The sequence below is a fragment of the Candoia aspera genome, chromosome 1, assembly GCF_035149785.1.
Source record: "Candoia aspera isolate rCanAsp1 chromosome 1, rCanAsp1.hap2, whole genome shotgun sequence".
Lineage (NCBI taxonomy): Eukaryota > Metazoa > Chordata > Lepidosauria > Squamata > Boidae > Candoia > Candoia aspera.
The window spans coordinates 91,457,182-91,475,170 of record NC_086153.1 but is presented as its reverse complement, the minus strand read 5'-3'; positions in this window follow the sequence as shown (position 1 = coordinate 91,475,170).

Genomic DNA, 17,989 nt, shown 5'->3' with positions numbered 1-17,989 from the left:
CCAAACGGTGAAGGGCATCATTGTCTGCAGAACTGACCAGATCTAGAACGAGGGGGAGGCTGGAGTGTCCAGTGGACACTCTATCCCAGCAGCAACCAGGGCTCAGTTCTGCCATGGTATGTTCCTTAGTGTGTCCAAGCATACCATTAAGAGTGCATTGAAAAATGCAGAGAATCTATGTTGTTTTGGTGGAGCGGGTTTGTAGGCCATATGGTGTTCACTGTGCTTTATGCATTCTCTTGTGCTGATTTGATCATGAAACTTTGGAGTGCATTTAAAAATGTAAATACTCCATGCTAGTTTTTGCTAATATGTTGAGCTTTGGTGTTTGTGCATGCTTATCATGCACACAATGCAGTTCATGGGGCATTTGCTGTTGTTAGTTTTGGCTTGTTGGCCATTGCTGAATGTTACTCTTCTGTCATACAGCACTTCAAAGTATAAAAAGATATCGTCCCTTCCTCCTTTTGGATAATGTTCTTCTAGCTGCATCAGTGAATGGTCATTCAAGCACCCAGACCTTTTCTTAGAAGCTAACTACTTGCATCTGCTACCCAACCTACATTTAAAAAGGGAAGGAAGATGATTTTTAAAAATGGAAAGAAACTCAGTGCATTTCTGTTGACTAGGATTTTGTGTCTGGCTGACTGTCAAGCAGCCTGCCCTGTAGGTAATTGAATAGAATTCCTTTCAATTTAGCATCCCCTGGGGAAGGCCCATCTGAGGGCTCCCAGAAGAAGCAATTGTTTCTATGGAACTTGTCTTTAATTCTTTTTTTAAAAATAAAATGTAACCCCCCATCTAATTTTCCTGCTATCCCATCTAATTTTGTGGCCTGGAATACAAAACAAAGGGGCATAGAATTCATATCAAAATCCTTTGTTTCCTATAGCTAGAAATCACACAAACACATTCCCACCAAAAAAATTAAGCTTTATTTTGATGGAAGACGGAACCCTCAACTGTTCTGAGAAGTTTTGTTCTGTCCAAACAAGCCATTTTCAGATGGTCTGATGGAATATTCCAGGTGGGGCTGTTTTGTTCAGACCTGAAAAGGAAATTGATTTTCCAAGTTGCATTGATGTCAAGCTGAGCAGTCGGTAGTTACCTGGGTCTGCTTTCAGGGGCTCTGAGATGGACTCTACTGACCTTCAAGATTCTTGAATGCTACTGACTTGGGCCTAAGGACAGAACTTGGTAGCCAGGTATTCTGTAACTACCTCAACTACCTTGGATTTCCACTCCCTATTTAGGTCCGTTTGAACACAGCTTCAAAAATGGGAGTTGAGGAGCTTTTTTCCTCATTTAAGCTTATGGTACAAATAGTAACAGAATCCGGATGATGTATTCTATAGTTTTGCAAAACTGGGACAGTCATAGAAGCATAGATTCAAAATAAATACTGAGATCATCTGTTCCAACCCCTTGCTCAGTTAGGATGTATAATGCAGGATGCAGCTAGAATAATGCTGAGAGATTGCTCTCCAGCAGCTGCATGAGAAACCCAAGACCTCTGGAGGCAATCTGTTCCACTGGTAAACAATTACCACGAGAAGTTTCTCCTAATGCTGAGCCAAGTCTACTTCCCTGCCATTTCCACTAATTGGTTCTACTTCTGCCTTCTGGAACGATCCAGAGCATTCTCTTGTGTCATAACTATTGTGGCCTACTAGAATTAATTTAAGAGTGGCAGTTTAGTAACATGTATTTATAATAGATACATGACACTAAATTCTAAATGAAATGAGAAAATCCTTTTAAATGTGCTATTTTGGCAGTGCTTTCTTAAAAGTATACACAGCTGACCTACTGACTGTGAAGTAAGTTCACTGGCTTCAGTGGGACTAACTTCAAGTATGGGATAGCAAACTAAGGCAGCCTTTCTAAATCCACTTATTTTCAGTTAAGACTCCTTTGTAAAGCCCCATCTGTATGAATACTGGGTGGATGTTTTAAATACAGCATCAACAAGGAAATTATGAATGAAACACACAGAAATGTAATTCAAGAATACTCCTAGGGGGTGATGCAATTTTCACTGAGTGCTGAGAAAGCTGAGCTGTGCTATATGCAGTGGACTAAAGCGTATTGGGTAATAACCACTTAAAAAAGGTGGAAAATACATGTCAGGCATGTTAAATGTTACTTGACTAGAAACAACCCCCCCCCCCCAAAAAAAAACCAGTTCAATCAAGCTGTTAAAACATTTGCTATTTTCTGGTTCTGATAAACTCTCATCTGATCTGGGCGAAAGGAAAAGTAAAGGTAAATTTAGAATGCAGCGCAATCCTATCCACAAAAGAATTTCTCCCCGGAGTGTTCTCCAATACCAATAGGCTACAGAGTACCATTCCCGTGTTCTAACAGATGCCCAGCAGAGAACTTCCAGGCTCTAAACCTCACTGGACTCTCTCGTGTTAATGAGGACTCTTGATGCAGTTTAAGGTACACTGGTGAGCGGTTTTAAATCAGAAGGCATCCTGCTGTAGGAAACTTTACAGTGGGTACTGAGGCCAGTCTGTTAGCATTCCAGATGTGGTGCCTGTACCTTGCCTATGACTAGCATTCATTTCTGCACTCCACAGCTGGTCCATGTAAATGTGCCATATTGCAGCCCATCTGCTAAGAGAGTGCACAGTGGCGCATCTCTCTCTGACAGTGGACCATTTTATTGAACACTATAAATATCGAAATTCATAGGCATGAAGCAGCAGATTTTTAATGTTACTTAGAGAGACATTTGAGCCACAACCTTTGGCAGAAGCATACACTGTTACTATCTCGGTACACTGTGCACCATTTGGTTCAGACTCATGAACAACTTTTCCAGATATTTCATGGCTCTCCAATCCCAGGTAAAATGGAGTACAGACCCTGTGGGATGATATTTAGTGTGAATGTCACCCTGCATACAATGCGCATTTGGGATACGGACTTTCCAGCCCTGTGCTGCGTTAAACCATATGTTAATGTTTTTATACTCAGAAAAGATTAGATTGGGGACCAATAAACTTTCAAAACTACAAATAATAGGCTAACCATTATGAAATGTGAGGTATTCTTTTGCCTGTCTTTCCCCCCTGCCCCCCACTTCCCAAAGTCTCTGCAGTTTTTCTTTATTTTTAAATGGCAAGCCTGCATTTTTGCTTCAGGAAAGCAGCTTATCCATATTTTATAAGTTAATATGTGCAGACTTTGTAATAAAGAATAAACATCCCCATTAATTTGAAATTGCTGGCAACTGATCTGGAACAGAAACAAATTTGCTTTGCTTTGCAAATTTGCTCTGTTAAGCAACCTCTAGAAAGTGTATATTTAGGTGGCAACATCGTTGCAGATGTTTATATAATTGTTCGTTCCACATTTTAGTCTTTTGCAACCAGCCCCAAAAGCTGAGCAAAACTCTAAAAACAAGGAAGCTTTAAAATGCTTTCTTTGGTAGAAGCATCTGCAAATATAAGTGCTTGATGGCCAAAGCTGTATACCACAACAGCCCTTTAAGATAAAGGGCAATTTCAGTTGCCAGGATGAATTTAACATAGGACTTACCCCTTTAAAAAAAGAAAGTTGTTCCGATGAATGTAATAACGGTGTGTGAAAGTATGTAATATACTTGGTAAGGTTCAGATGTGGTACAGTTTGTGTGTACATTGCAAGGAAGAAAAACACAGAATAGAAAGGGAAGAAGTCTCAAAAGTATGTGCATTGGCCCAGATATGTTTTTCCATTTACACCTTCTTCAGGGCCACGCTTAACACGATCAACAAATGTTAGGCATGAACAAGCCAGACAGTATTGCTTTCTTCAAAATCTTGGTATCCTTTTTCTCGGCAGCTATGTAATATTAAAGATAAGGAGTCTTTCTTTAAAAAAGAGGCAGCCCCTCTCACTGAGCACCATAAGTACTGTTGAAAATACTTGCTTTTCATTGCCTGAATAAATGGCTGCATCAGTTTCACTTTCTCCCACATTCAGACCGCCCCCCCCCCCGCGCTTTAATTTTACATTCTTTCCTTCCCCTTTGTGGACAAGTTTGTGAATTTATCTGAAATGTCCTACTGGAATCGTAACCTCCAGTTCTGTTGCAATATATTTTGTGAAGCATTGCCCTAAATTTCTGGTAACCATTTTTACAGCTTAGAAGATTGCAGGATGTGCACAGAAATAAGTCCTATTACATTTAGTGGGCTTGCCTTCCAAGTGAGTTTGTGCAGAATTGCAGCCCCAGCTCTTAGAGTATTTGCTGCTTCAGTTGCATTAAATATAGAGAAAAGGAGGGCAGGGAGAGAATTTGGGGCTAACACTCTGTGTGCTGATGGGTCTATTTACAGCCATTTCTCCCAAGCCATGAGACATCGCTTTGAGAATTTTCTTTGACCCAAAGTGGAAAACAGGAAATTTAACAAAATGGCTTGGAAGAATCCTCTGGCACATACACTTCTTAGTACTGCTATGCTTCAAGTCAGCACTATTATAATTTTTTTCAATTGTCTTTGTTGCAATTTAAAAAAAGGAAAGAAAAGAAAGGCATCTTTAACAGCAAAGTCATAACATTTCAACAACAAGCTGTGTCATTGTTCAAACAGTTCCCTGAGTTCCCAATCAGTGGCAGTGTTATGTAAGGTGGCAGGTTAATAAATGCGACACACTGAAATCATTTGTACCAGATTATCTCTCCTTCCAATCTCTGACAGATGCTAAGTCCAGCTGGTAAAGAAAAGTTTATAGGCGAGCTGGATCTGGGGCCTTCACACACTCCACAATGTTGGCTACCAATGCTGGTTTTAATGAGTCACGAATTGCCTGTTTATCTTCTGCTCCCTGCTGTTTCTGCATTTTCTCTTCCAGAACAATCCTAGAAACACATGCTGCTACAGACGCTGGAGCAATGTGTGTAGACATTTGAGCCAAATTATTATAAAGAACTCTTTCTTCTCTGATATTAAAAAAAAAGAGTGGGGGGAGAAGAGCCCATTGCCTAGCAAATCGTTCTCTCAGATGTTCACTGTGACATGCTCAATATGGCCTGCCGCAGAAAGTTGGAGACATTCGGAACCTTAACAACTACCAAAAAATGACAGTGTAATTGGCAGGTTTTGTTGTTCATGTTCTGGCTCAGCTAAAAAGTGCTCTAAACACTTTGTTTAATGATGTTATATTATGACAACACATGGCTTCTATACAGCAAGTCATCATGTTTAACATGCGTCCACACAGGAACAGGAGCAAGCAGCCAGAAAATGCTAAAAAATACAGGAAAACAAAGCTTAGCAAAGTGACCAGAAACTACCGCATCCAATCCCTTGGTAGCAGGAGATGATAGACTTTGTTGGTGTGCTGAAGGCAGCATGAGAGAGACATTGTTGTCTGTAGTGTGTATAGTCATCCCATGATCACTGCTGGAAAACAGGTTTTTTTTAATGCTATGAAAATCTGACAAACCTACTTGATAGTCAGAAGGCAAAAATGTCTGTATCATACCATTTTTGATGCCCTTCAAAATTATTACCAATGTTAATCAGAGACTCTAACTCATGGACAGCCCTCCTGATATGCAGGGTGAAGCAACGGCTTCAGGCAGCAGAAGCTGAGAAGTATGGAATCAGGTTGTCTTGGTGTACTTGCCAGAGATGAAGATACTACCCCACCCTTTCCCATGTATAGAAACAGATGGACTGACAACAGAATCTTATTTCAATATCAGCAGAGAGATAGTGTCTCCCACCACAACTGATGCAGCATGCTAGTTTAGCAGGTCCAGGACAGGTTGTGTGACAGTTGTGTTGCAACACATGAATACTGAGAAGTTGCAATCACTGTTCCCTTCCAGCTTGTGCTGTCTGAGGCAGTCACTACCATCTGCCTCTTAGTAGGTCCTTGCCTGCATTGAGTGAAGAACCTACTGTAGATAAGTCTGCTCTGTGCTAACCAGTTGCCTCCAATGCATAGAAGATACTGGTCCTTTGCCGGTGTTGAAATGTCAGCCTCTGTACATGATATTGTGGGTGAGGAATGTCCATCCTCTCATTTGCCTTAAGCAGCAAAATGATTTGGGATAGTCCTGCTCAAAATTATGTTATCATTCTAAAGTCACTTTACAGGAGAGGGATGGCTTTAGAAAGCCAATTTGGCATCTGGGACTCCTTTTTACTAGGTTGGTTCTATTAGACTAGAAGCCCAAACTGAATCAAACTTGTCTGCCAAGCAGAATTATAGCTAAACATAGAGACTTTTTTTTTTTTTACCAAAGAATGGCTGAATTCACATGTATATTACAAAGTGCATTTGAAATTTTGTTAGTGTTAAAACAATATCTTCCAGTAGCACAATTTCTTTAAGACACGAATTTCTATTCAGAAGTAAGTCCAAGATTTATTTGTTTATTTAAATATGAATAAACTGGTCTATATCAAGTTATTTCAGAGCAGGATATAAGGGCAATGTATAAAACATTTTGAATATGAAATCATATTTCATCTTCAGACCTCTGTTGCTATTTTGGCAGAAGTATTTCAGTGTACTTCCAAATATTCTGGAAATATTCTGAGGTCAAAATATTCTGAGCTTAAGCTACAAACCCAAAATAGGGTCTTTTCAAACTTAGAACACTTCTGAAATGCTTGGCAAGGATGGAACAAACCACTTCAAATTTGAAACAACTGTTCCTAACAAAAAATATTTTGCATAGTTAAAAGATAGCTATAATAAATAAAAAACAAAACTACTGAAAAGCGAACTCCTATAAAAAGGCCAATAATCACCAAAAACCTTGGTGAAGATTTTCCCTTGGCACCAAAATGATGCCAACATTAAGCCAATTTAAATGTTTGGATTGGGAAAGGAGAACATTCCAAAATTAAGGCATCACAATCAAGTAGCGCCTTTCTCACACATCTTCTGCAGGGATGGGCAATTCAAGAGCCACATGTGCCTTCAGCCTTGGTTTTATGGTCCCCAACCCCATTCCCAGACCAGTCCACTGATAGGTAGCAGCATGGCATTTTAGTTCTTTACCCTCACCCCAGATCAAGCAATATATGGACATGTAAGTCCCAAGAGTGGAAACAAACAAGAACATTCTCTGCAGATTTCAATACAGTAAGAATGAGCACATCTTGAGGGAGTCCCTTGAGGATTTGGATGAAACATTCTCTGAAAGCTACTTTGTAAAAAGAGAAAAGAAGGTACTATAATTTTACCCACGGTGTACAAAATAATCCAGATTTTAGGGTTTGAAACCACTTGTCATTATGTTTGGAATAATATGGCAATATTAGGTAGAGTAGAATAATATTTACGTACAGTTGTGTTAACACGACTGCATTTGTAAGCTCTGATACACACACAGACACACACACACACAATATTGTATATGCTGTATCTTTCTGTGATGACAGAACAATTGCCAGATCCTTAGTTTTCCCAAGGTTCTATTTTGTATTTGCTTGTGGGTAGAATACAGATTTTGATGTCCTCATTAAGAAATGGCAAAGAGAACATTTCCCCCAGTGTCCCCAATTATTAACAGAATGTTTTGAATTTGCCTATTCTTTGCACATGGGAAACTACATGGTCATTAGACAGATGTTGAAACTCACCAATTTTATATACGGCAGCTGGAGAAGACAATGGATGTCATATGAAATATAGCCAGGGAAGGAGTCCATAATCTGCACTAGTACACTGAAAATCACTACTTGTGATTGTTCACTGTCATCCTATAAAAGGCAACACTACTGTGATGTGGAATTGTGTTACTTACAGGATTAACTAAGGTCAATGTTATTCAAATAGCCAAACAGTTGTGGTTATTAAGAGACACACAGACGAATCCTTTACATTATTTTAAACATTTATTTAGGTATTTAAAGGTGATGATAATGATGACAGTGATAAGATGTACCATTTAAATATTGTCAACATCAAGATGTAGAAGGAGACAGTACGTTTAGCAACCAACCATGAAATTTTGTTCTGCAGTTGCCTTCTTAATGGCATCTCTTAAGGTCAGTGGGTTTGAATTCCCCCAATTGTATAGGGTCACTCAGGCAGCACTGGCCATGGAGAAAAGCTTCAGACAGGGATGACAATGGCAGAAGTCACCCTTTAAGTGTTCAGCCTTCTATATCATCCAGTTGATTCCATGGCCCCCCACTATGATGTCACTGTTTGACCAGCTTGCTTTAAAACAGCTTAATTGGCTGAAAGGAAAGCTGTGTCTGACCATGTTTGTGAGTTTATAAAAAAAAAAGAAACAAGGCAAAGCTTCAGAAAGATCATTGTCTGCCTTGCCGGAAATCTTAGATCTGAAATGAAGCAACATTCCTTTCATACAGAAAGAAGGCCTTGACAACAAGTTTCCCTGGGGAAATTACAGATTCTGAAAAGTACTGGTGTAGATATTGTTTTTGGATTATTGTTGACAAATTGGTGAAAAAATCAATATAATCTGTAAAAATAACATTTTAAAAAAAAATAGGCAAGGGACACTTAATTACAAATATTTACAACATTTTCAAACATGGTTTAAAACAAATATTCTCTTAAATAAGATTACGATGAAAGTTTGGGATATAGTTGAGAAGAATATGCATTCAGTTTCTGCATATTAACACTGCATGTTAAATTTCTGATGGAATTGGCTTGCCAAAATGGTGTTCAGCTATGTACACATGTTCAGGCACATGCTCATCACAACTATTTCTTTAGATGTTCCAACAGAGAACATACCTTATGAATGTTGGCAAAATATTTCCTCAAGAAATACCCTTTGGTATTTAAAGAAATGCCACAGGGGCTCTAAGCTGCCAGTGCCATACCTTGGTTTCTCAGGAGATGAAGATAGAAACTGGCAAACATTATCCCACCTGTGTTGTTCTGTGGTAAGGGACAGATGAGGAGATGAAGGGGAAATTCTATCTCCCTGAAAAGTGTTTAGCTGAAGCCTGCCAATCTGGACATTTACTTCGACTTTCATGTTTTATCACTGATGCAACTAATGGTTTAGTATTGTTTTTAATTAAGAAAAGGCAGGTAAGGAAGTTTATAAATAAATTAAAATAATGAACAACCATTTTTCCTGTGCTTTCTCCTGCTCTTCTTCAACAGCAGAATGAATCTTTGCCCAGTTTTGGCTGGTGCACCAGTTAGAAGTACTCCCGGAATGGGAAGCCCGAGCCACATTCTCTCAACCTTTGCCACTTTTCAAATGTACTACTATAATGTGCTCTACATGGGACTGCCCCTGAAAAGTAACTGTAGACTTCAGTTAATACAGAATGCAGCTGCTTGTGTACCAATGGGAACTTCCTGATGTTGTCATACAATGCTAGTATTTTGGCATCTACACCAGCTGCTAGTTTGTTTCAAGGTGCAATTCAAGGAGTGAGGAATAACTGACATAATCCTTCATGGCTTGAGGACTGGATAGCTGCAAGGCCACTTACTCCAAAGTAGAAATACTGGTGAGAGGGGACTTGGATGCAAATATTATCTGCCAGAGCTCTTCTCCCAGAGAAAATCAGCATCCTTATGGTTAGCATTTAGAAGATTATTGAAAATGAGGCTACAGCATATAAGGAGGCATCTGAGGACTGCTGTGGAATGTATACTGTATGTACCTAGGATGTATGTAGACACTGCTAATGATATTGTGATTTTATGTGCTGGTTTATTAATATGATATGTACCGTATTATTTATTGTGTGCTCCTTTTGTAAGCCACTTAGATATGTTTTTTGATTAAAGCACATAAAAAGCAACCATCATCATCTGTTAGTTCATTTATTTCCATAAATAAATAAGAATAAAGTAACCCCAACACACACATGTGCACTCACGCACACACAGACACACAATGTTTTTGCACAACACAGGCTAAGGGACATACCCCGCCCCTCCCTTGAATGGCAAGTTGTTGGCCGTGCTGCAAAGTGTGTGGGCCGTATCAAAAAACTTTTTTTTAAAAGGCCAAAAATTAAACTACTGCTCGCATAAATTAGTGCTTGAGTGTGGAAGAAAGACATGGGGAGGAAGAATAAACTGTAGCTCAGGCCTTCTTGCTGTCAGGATGGGAGATTAGAGAATGTGTGGCAGCTTTTGCGAACAGTAGCTTGCTCAGAAAACAGAGGTGATGCCAAAATGCATGGTAGCATCACAGCAGCATGCTGTAATCGCCTCTGTGCTTCTCCACATCTGATGCAAATGTATGAGCTGGGGCATTTGTGTGATGACATCACACAAACAACACAAGGAGACAAAAATGTCAGGAGGGAGCAAAAGGATGGGCAAAAGGATGGAAAGTCCTGATGGCTTGATGCCAGGGTAGGTTGATGTATCACCATTTGACCATAGAATCTGGTAAGGTTTGGGCGCTGTATCTAATTCTTTGATAGGCTGCACACAACCTTTAGGCCTCAGGTAATAAATCTGTGTTCCTGGTGTCCCCTCATGTTTTGTAGCTTCTTTTCTGTGCCTGAGTATACCTTGCTAATTTCTCTTCTGGTAACATCAGGTATTGTTTTTTTAAAGTTATGTTTCAATATTATTATTGATACATTAAGCTTAACTGCTTAATTACCAGGAATGCTGTCTTTTGTGGTGCTTCTTTCCTGCATATTTAGAGATGCTAGGTGACAAATAGCTCTAACGGCTCTTCCAAAATAAATAAATAAATAACTTGGAACGCATATCACTTAATTTCTAAAGTCACATATTTTTATCTTCAAAAGCTCGTATTTATAGTGTTCAAGTATATTTTTTAAATCTACATTTTGACCTCCATGAGCCATTCCAAATAATTTGTGGAAGCTTTCATTCAAATTTCCAACTCTCCATTTAAAAATCCTTTTTCCCCCTGCTCTAATGTCACATGTATTTCTTTTATCTTTAAGATTAAAGCCTTCATAATGAGAAATTAAGTCCTCCCTGCTCATATTTTTTGAAAGGTGAAGCAAAGGGTGATTAAATCAGAAACAAAGTCAGTAATTAGCAATATAAATCTCTGAGTGATTTTAGTAGGTCACAAATTTAATGGGTACAGACTTTGGACACATCTGCTGTTTTGGCAACTACTTCCCTTTCTGCAGGTTCTGATTGGATGGCTGTAATCATATGATAGATCTCCTGGAAGTTATTTGTGTTCCCCGAGCTAAAGACAAGCAAGTAGATGAAACTCAGCATGTCTAAAACGGGTCAACCCTTCCTATTATGAGTAGAGCAAAATTCTTAGTAACTAAAAGCCACAGCATCTAATCCTTGGCAGTCTTTTTCAAGGGTATACCAAGGGAAATAAGCATAGGGCTTTATAACAATAGATAAACTACAGCACATTGATTGTCTTTTTCCATGGAGAGAAGAGGTACCTTTAACTAAAAAAAAAAAAATTATGATTAAATTGATTTACTGTACTTTTGATCTGATATTGTTTGAGCACTATTGTAGTTGGACCCCATCTTTACCCCAATTTGTATCTTTCAGTCTAATGGCATTTCTTAGAGTGTACTGTTATGTGGCCATTCGCTTCCTCCATATTATTTATTTGTTAGGAGTGCACCTTCTACTTCCCCTGAGATTTCAGCATAACATTTTAGCTACTTAACAAACCTTATAAGTTACATTTGGATATGGTGATTTGCTCCAAGCCACATACTAAGCTTCATAGCAGATCTGAGATTTAGGCATTTCATGTCCAGTCTTAATCCAGGATATATCAATAGCAATAGCACGATGTTTATTTAATGGTTCTTGCATCCTTTCTTCAAGGTTATCTTCTACTTCTCTACATATCATGAGGAAAGTACTAGTTTCTGGTTTGTATTATCTGCTCCCATCCTGATGATGCATACACCCAGTTCAACGTAATTCTTGTGTGTGTGTGGGTGAGCATAATTAAACTCATAAAATCCTTCAGAGGACCTCTGACTAAGAATGGAAGACCTTGTGGTTGGTTATTCATTAATAAAAGAAACAAATTTGACCAATAAAACAAACTAATTTGGTAATAATGACTCTCCTGCACCATCCAAGTTAGAAGGATGACAAATGCTCTGGCAGTTCCATCTGGAAGGAGAAAGACACATGGAGAAATGTTGTCTGAGGACAATGAAAGAAGGAACAAAATGGGGAGATGTTGTTCTATATAGAGCTTTGGTAATGTGGTGACAGTATGGCTACAGAGAGTTTCATCCTCACCTGTTTGGCATGAGCCATTGGCATGTCCAGGGAGCAACCCCAGCAAACTTTCAGAATTCTCAGCATAGCTGGAAACATAAATAAATATTAGACTATCTCATGTGCAACAAATCACACAAGAGAAGTGGGTGTTGTCTTTCTGAGCCTGCAAAAGAGAGTATACAGTATATGAATACAGGTTTCTGCCCAGGGAAAAGAAGTAAAAGATTCTTTATGCAGGTTTTCATGCAAGGCGTTTGCATATCTCCTATTAATGCTTCATTGAAATGCACAAAGGAGTGCTAACAGTGCAGTCTTTGCAACACAAGGAGGCGTATGTGGTAGCCCATGTACTACAAATGAAAGCCCTTCATTTCCAAGTTGACTGAGACGTTATTATTGAATATTGCTAGCTGTTGTGGTTATTGGTAGTAATAAGAGAATATGGTATATGCCAAATGTATTTCAGAGGATTTTTTTGGAAAATATTTTGTTTCTTTTCCTCATTTGGATTTTGAATTTTTTTCAAAGAAATTGAAAAAAAAAGTTGAAGCATGCTGAAGAGAAAAGAAATAAAAACATCTGTAGTTCTTCAGGGAATTTAAGATTTATCATGAGAGGTGCCTTCTCAATTCATTCTCTTTCTCTATTGTGTATGTGTGATGTCCATGTGTCATACCTTGTGGGAGTGATTCACTGTCTTCGTCAAAATGTGTGTTTTCTGGAAATATTCAGTTCTGTTCTCTGGCAGCCCCAGAGGAGTAGCAAAAAAAAAAAAAAGCAATTTTTATGGTGGAAGCCATTTTGAATTTCCAAAACTTCAAAATATATCTTGGAATAAGGCTTTCTGAAGGAAGCAAAATGGCAGCCACTCCAAATCTCTACCTCCCTTGAAAGAATATTGCCTTATATCTGAAATAAAGTTGAAATGAAAGAATTGATTTTGATGTAGGAGAAACAATTGATAATTTATCTTTGTCCATTAAATTCAGCCTATGCATGTGTGTATGAACAAACACATATTCTATCATTCAGTGTGAGTTTGATAAACTTCCTTGGATCATTCTTGAGTCATCTTTCATTTCTTACAGCACAAAACTCATATGTGGACCTGGTGACTGTTCTGACAGACTGTGTGTGAACATCATGCAGTTCAAAAGGACTCTGTTCAGCATGGAGCTTTGGATCTTTCTTACAGAGTCCTAGTCTTTGTTTAGGTGTCAAGGGAGCATCCCTCTCATCTCTCAGATTGATGGCATCGTCTAGGACTTCCCACATAGACAAGATAAACTAAAGGCTTCTGCAGACAGGTATGTAACTGTGGAGACAGCATAACTGCAGAAGAAGACTTCTAATCAGAGTGAATGTTTGTCCCCACAGTCAACCCTCTGGCAGAACGGTCACCTTTGACATGACTTGTTGAATAGCAGTTTGTTTTTTAATTTTCATGGTTCAGCCATAGGCCATGAAAAGTAAATACATGTAGACTGACAACAGTGGCTTTACGGGAATGTAAGACAAGAGTCCTCCTCTTTTCCTCCCTTCCCTGAAACTGTGGACCATTTTGGTAATGGTCATGTGTGAATCAACTCAATGTTAAGTCTCTAAAGTGATTTTGATGGAAAAGATTTAGAAGCAATACTAATAATTAGTGGATCCAGGAAGAATTCATATTCAAGAGATATTATTCGGCCACATTGATTATGCCACCGAGTACAGAATTGGCTACCTCTTAATGAGACAGAAATGTGTAGCTCATGCTTGTGTAAACAATATTTTAACTGTCACCACGCAGAGCAAGATTATGCATACTCTGCGTCCTTTGAAAATAATTCAGAAGTGGTGCTTCAGAACTTGTCCAAGCATAGCATCTCTCTGCTCTTCATTGAATCAGCATGTTTTTTTCCCGTTTCCATGTGACCCTGAAAAAAGAGGTGTCTGCCTTAAGGTGTCAGCTCAAGTGAGCCTTAAAGCAAAGGCAGCATTTTTTCAGGCTTGTGTTGTAGAACTTCTTCTGAATAATTTCTGAAATGTATATAGCCCTAATACTTATAACAGGGGAATTAGCAATCAATCACTAGTCTAGAATTTAGAATGAAGAATGAACAATTACAGAAAAAGCACACAATTATTGTCATACAGAATTATAAGAATGAATGGATGATCACATAAGTAATGTTCTGCTTGGCCCAGCATTCTATTAGTTAACTCTGAGGTGAGGAAGGGACAGTGATAAATTTAAAAAGGACTTGACAATAGGCCTGCAAAACACATGCAAATCCTAGCTGGGTTGAAAAAAGCCCCATATCTGCAACATGGCATTGTCATTGAGAGAGATGGGGGAGGAAAAGACAAGACAGCAGAAAAGAGGAACCCCACCTCCTCGGGCTGCTGCCTCTTCTTCCGTCCCTTGAGGTTGATTTTGGCACCAGGATTTTGAAATTGCTTCTTTGATTAGGGCAGAGAGTTTAAAACCCTTTCACACGTGGCCTTTCTCTAGAAAAGATTTGAAGATACTGCCACCCATAAGTTTTCTATGGATCCGTAACTAAATCAAACATAAAATAATAATAGACAAAATAATAGACAATAATAGATAATAGATAGATAAGCAGTTCAAAAACATGCAAATGTGAGTAGATTAATAGGTACCACTTCGGTGGGCAGGTAACGGCGTTCCGTTTAGTCTTGCCAGCCACATGACCACGGAAGTGTCTACGGACAAACGCCGGCTCTTTGGCTAAGAAACGGAAATGAGCACCGCCCCCTAGAGTCGGACACGACTGGACTTAATGTCAAGGGAAACCTTTACCTAACATCTAGTAATAATAATAGATAGATAACATCACAATAGATAGATAACAATAATAGATAATGGATAACAATAGATGATGGTGATGATAATAGACAATAATAATAAAAGACAAACAGTGCACTGGAGAGATCACTATGAGAGGACAGTGTTAGCTCTCTTTCCTTTCTTTCCCTTCTGTCCTAAAAGTACCTTTCTAGAAATGAGACATTTAACAATAGGATGAATACTTATTGTAGGCATTCCTTTGATATACAGTCAAATAGCTGAGGAAGGCTGTCTAGGTGGGCTCCACGCTCCTTATCTGTCTTGCTAGCCTCTGACTCAGGCACCACCCATCTGTTTAGATGTCAACACTTTTCTTTAGGCAGAGGACATTTCCAACTAATAACTCATTAAAATCATCAATTTTTAAAAAGTCCTATTGGTGCCTATGGAAGGTTTTTTAATATTTTAATTGCTGCACAGCACAATTTTTAAAGCCCATCATTTTAAATAAATAACATCCCAGACCTACTATTTCCCCAGTGCTCGATTCCCCTCTATCTTTGGAAAGTACAATCTCTTTTTCCCCATATTTTTAAATCTCTAAATTAAAACATATTGTGTGCTGGTCCACAAAGTAGGGAACAGGCATGCTAATCAAGTTTTTTTTTTCCTTTGAAAACATGAATCCTGTGGATGTGTGTGTGTCTCTGTGTGTGCATAAGATATTCTTGCAAACTTTTAAATGCCTTGTCTGAGTTAATCACTCCCCATTGTTACTCTATAATTTATCAGTTTGTGAGGTAATTTGAGCTAATTCATCTCCAAATCAGAAATTAATTTTTTCCCCAATCTAGCGAAACAACAATGTATACGTCAGCTACGTGCATGCCATTATCTTATTAAAGCTTGCCACACATTTCCATTGTCAACCCATAACAGTCTAGAAGTATATATTCACATATGCATATCAATGGAAAGTAAACAGTTTATAATATTCGACAGCTCAAAATGAGTACATGTTAGTGAAAATAAAATCAAAGCATTTCTGCTTAACGATATTTATTTCTTCTCTTTATGTTGAATAAGTTTCAGGATGACAAGTTGAAGTTCCTCTGTGGGATTCTGTGATAAGGGAAGTTTATCATAAAAACCTCAACAGTGATAAAAAAATACATCACAACAGTTACATCCACAGAAAAACATGCAGAGCTCACCTTGAATTGACTTAGGTTTTCTTGTCTGAACACCTGCCAGGAAATGTGCAGCAGTCTGGCTGAACTATTCTTAAATCACTTTTGAGAGCTCAAACATATAAACTGGGGTGGATTATGGTCTGGTTAAAGAAAAGCAAGAGATTTACAACTCTACAATATTTCTCGCTTTTGAAAATTAAATAGCATGATAGAGACACTAAAAAGGGGGTTCACAGAAAGGGGCAATCCCATGCATGACCAGTTCAATATTCAAGACCTTCATGGAGAAATGGCACCAGTGTATAAATTAAAAAGAAGTTATTGTTTTGCAAGGTGATGGCTATAGAGATGAAGGACATTCTGGGCTTTTCAACAGAGCATGTAGTATTTATAAAAAGGAACTCGTCAGCTGTCCCAGGCAAAGAGTGGTTGGTATTTTAATAGGCCTTTTGCAGAAGCTCCATCGATGGAATGGAACAATAACAGCCTGGGAAGAGAGACCATGACGTGTCCATCAAGCTGTCACAGGACTGGTCATTTTCAGGTTATTCTCTCTGGCAAAATAAACAGCTCTCTCCAAAGCTGAATACAGATTAACAAAGCAAACATGCAAAGTGATGCAGAATAGAAGGGATATTTTCCAGAGAAGCCATGCACAATTTTGATTGGCTGGGTTGCTTGCTAGCTCTCTCTACCTCCCTCTGTATACACAAAAACTCAGAGCTCAGTTCTGGAATACTCTTTTACAGGGTGAGGTAATCTGGTCCTAGTTAATGAAGGCCTCCTTTGAAAAGTTTAACAACACTTGATTAGTTATCAGGGAAGTCCTCTTACAATGAAATCATGCACAAGAGAAATTTGTGCAGCAGTTAATTTGGGGTAAAAAAAGTAATTTGTTTACTGGCAAGGGCACCAACGCGTGCCAGGTCACGCTGGATTTTCTTTAAAAATAAAAAAAATAACAAAGTTAAACTTTCAGTCAACCTGAAAATATTTGCTTTTTATGGGGCAGCGCGGAACGAATGGGACAGCAAATCTTTTTTTCAGCAAACCATTTCCACAAAGTGAAAGCTGTGTGGAAGAGGGCAAGAAGAAAAGGAAAGGGGAGGTTGGAGATATGCAGGGAATGGGGAGGGGAACAATACTGAGGCGAATAATTTTCTTTAAAAATAAAGAAAAAATACGAAGCAGGCACAAAATATAGCTGAGTATTAGCAAAGCGTTTGATGATGAATTTCTGATATTTCTTGGCAACACTAGGGAAAATAAGGAGGCTCCAAACATTGGAGGCACACTAAAATCTATTTTAATGCACCAAATATTTTTGCAGGGGGTGGCGGGGAGGAAACTGCTTACAGCTACCTTTCACCCAAAAAAGTTGCAGGAAGTAATTGAAATGTTGAAAAACCAATATACACACTTTCAGGCAACTTCTGTTGAATTCAGTGAATATCATCTAAATGAAAATTACCTCATTACATCATGATTAAACCCCCACACCTTATTTAGTCCAAGTAAACTGGTCAGTTTCCATAAATTATTCTTTGATCCTGCAAAAAACAGCAAAGTGTGGTTAATTAGGGAACTCACTGTCTTAATTCAAGCACTAAAAATGAAAAAGGGACCATTTTTTCAAACAGCAACAACAAGCCCAACCTGAATTCTTGTTTTAGCCGGCACATACTGGCTACCAACCAGAGTTTGCATTTCTCAAATAATTTCTTCTAAGTTCTTCAAAAACCACACTAGATGTCACTCCACCCACCATTTTTCTTCCACTACTTTTGAAAGTGCTCTGTAATTTTCCTTTGTAGTTAAAGGGCAA